The following is a 3007-nucleotide window of genomic DNA, read 5'->3' as shown; positions in this document are numbered from 1 at the left end:
GAGCCGTGAGTGACAGTCACGGCTCTCTGCAGGGACATAATCGAGAAGTGAGCGAGCGACGGTATGTGTTCGCTCACTTCCCGATCTATTTGGCCGACGTGTGACAGTTTAATTGTCACAGGTCGGCTCGAACTGTGATTTTCACTCACCTCATAGTTCTTGTTTAAATGCTTTACATTGTCGCAACATTTGCTGGGCGCAGTCTGTGTTTCCGTTAAAAAACACATGGTGGCAGCGAACTTTTGGTGTGTGAAGGGTTAACTGCAGAGTTACCCAACCCTGGTGATGATCGCTCTCAGTCTGCTGGCCTGAGATTGTGTCCCGCGAGCTGGGAAATCTCTGTGCAGGGTGAGGCTGAGAGTGGTATCGGCAAGTCCTTGTCACGCCCACTCTCCCCCAGCGGTCTCTTGAATGGTAACATCCTTACTAACAGGTATTTATTTCTTATGATCCTCAGCTCCATCCAGTGGCCATAATGGGATATTTTCCCCATTCACTCTGTTCTGTGTGAACATTCCTATTGAAGAAGAACATTCGACCAGAAGAGAAATTGTAGAGAACATTCAATTTTGCAACAGCCAGTTAACGCGCATGGAACAAATATACACGCAATTTTGCTAGACGAATAGCTAAGCTAATAGACCCCTAAGTGACCCAAGACAACCCAGTGACTGTGAGGGAGAGACAGGGTAACCTAAAAAAAAAAAAGTGCAGGGTGGTCTACTGTATCCTAGCAACAGGGGTTCAGGAACCGGGGTTACCTAGCAACAGTGGCTGAGTGAGTCAGGGTATCCTTGCAACAGAGAAGGATGATCCATGAGAGATCCTAGTTACAGGATGAGGAATCCAGAGGAAGATTTGAGAGTATCCTCACAACAAGGTCTGCAATACCTAGGACAGGGGCGGGCAGCACCGTCCCTCCAGCTGTCCTTTAGCTACAAATCCCAACATGCCTCTGGGCATCATGCCTGTAACTCTCAGTCATGCAATGCCTCATGGGACTTCTAGATCCACAACAGCTGGATTGCATATGACTGACTAACAATACTAGGTCTCTTTGACTGCTGAGTGTGAACAGTATGCCTGCAACTAATAAATCAAGTATAAAAGGCTGAACTACCTAACTTTCCAGGGGAAGGTGCTGCTCCAGGCTCTCTCTGTTACTGCCAACATAACCAAAAGGCTAGGCATTGTGCCATTTCTGTTGAAGGGGATCTGACTGGTCGAGCTTCTGCTTCAGCAGAGATTACCAACATGTCTTGGCTCTTGGTCACATGACTGATACTGCAGAGAGCCCGGAGCAGCATTTTCCCCAAGAAAGGTAAGTAGTTCAGTTTTCCTACTGCTCTCTATTTCAGGGGTGGGCAAACTCCGGAACTACAAATCCCATGAGGCATTGCAAGACTCTCACAGCCACAGTCGGGCCTGTCCCTATAATGAGCCAAGTCGCTTCAGGCAGCAGCTCATTCAGGGGGGCAGCCACAGCATCCCGAGTTGCTAATTGCTCTTAGCAATCTGTGCTTCTCTGTCCAGCATACCCCCCAGCTCACTGATGTCATCGGTTGCCAGGAAGCTTAGTGGAACACTCTGGCGTCCCGCCGTGCTCCTGGCAACCAGTGACGTCAGTGAGCTGGGTGGGGCCGGAGAGAGAGCTGATGGCAGCACGGCGCTAACACAGCCGCTGGTCCAACTGCATCTGCCAAAGCCCCTCCCCCCCAACTCCCCAGCCTTAGGCAGCATATAAGGTAGGGATGGCCCTGGCCAAAGGCATGACTCCCAGAGACAGATGCATGATAGGATTTATAGTTTCACCACAGCTGGAGGCCCGGAGTTGGCCCACCCCTGCTCTATTTGTATATGTCAGCAAAACTCTAAACATTTGAATATAGATGTATTTAAAGTGTACCTACCTTCCCACTGACCCTTTACTTTAAAAACAACGGTCTCCTAAGTACTGCATGAGAAAGTAGGACGCACATGCAGAATACTTGCCTATCCCACACAGTCCAGCGATTCTTCTCCCCGCCGGGTGTCCGTCACATGACTGAATGCTGGCGTTTGCCTATGTGATCTTAGCCAAAAAGAATTTGGGGAGTGACGATCAGGCACAGCTGGTCAACCAGCGGCTCTTCCTGAACACAGATTTTCCTCTCCAGCTCTTTATATCTGCATTGATGTGTTATCAGGTTCCACGGACGAGCTATTTCTTTTTTTTTTTTTAATCATGAGCTGTAGAAGTACCTGTGCTGAGCATTACTAATTATTCCCAGGAGTTATACAGCTTTCTATTAAAACTCCAGATTACAAAGAAAAGGGCCGCTGTAGGGTCCAGCTGCATTTGTGTAATGGCTAGCTTGTGGTTAGTGATGAGTAGAATGGACTGGGTTCAGTTCGCCTTGGATGGTTGCTGAACACAGACAGAAATCCAGATTCAGCGAATGTCCAGGGCTGCCTGTGTCCTAGCAACTAAAGACACTGTGTGACCCGCACAACATCTTTCGTTGCTATGACACTGGTGGCTGCGCCATTCAGCATCATTTGTTGCTAGCATGCTAGTGGCTGGGCCGTACAGCATCAATGGTTGCTAGGACCAGGGCCAGATTTACTCTCTTTGCTGCCCCAAGGCCAAATTTTTTTCCCCCCCCCCCCCCCCCCAATGGAGAATGGCAGACCTGCAAGGATCACCGAGATCACTTGTACAAAACAAGCGGCGGCTTCCCCTCTGTACATAGCTCTGCTTGCCTAAAGCAAGGCTCAATGTAGAAAATAACTACCTGCACGGCGCCCGGAACTGCATGCCCCAGGCATCGGGAGATAGAAATTCCACATCCCTGGTGCCCTTCTACTCCCTACTGCCCCAAGGCCGGGCCTTGGTTGGCCTTGTGGGAAATTTGGCCCTGGCTAGGACACTAGTGACTGGGCCACACAGCGTCATTGGTTGCTGAGATGCAGTTGGGCACACCATAACAACCAATGACACTGTGGGGCCGCCAGCATCTTAGCAACC

The sequence above is a fragment of the Nanorana parkeri genome, unplaced genomic scaffold (genome assembly GCF_000935625.1).
Source record: "Nanorana parkeri isolate BGI_ZX_2015 unplaced genomic scaffold, ASM93562v1 scaffold14, whole genome shotgun sequence".
Lineage (NCBI taxonomy): Eukaryota > Metazoa > Chordata > Amphibia > Anura > Dicroglossidae > Nanorana > Nanorana parkeri.
Note: the sequence above shows the minus strand (reverse complement) of the source record.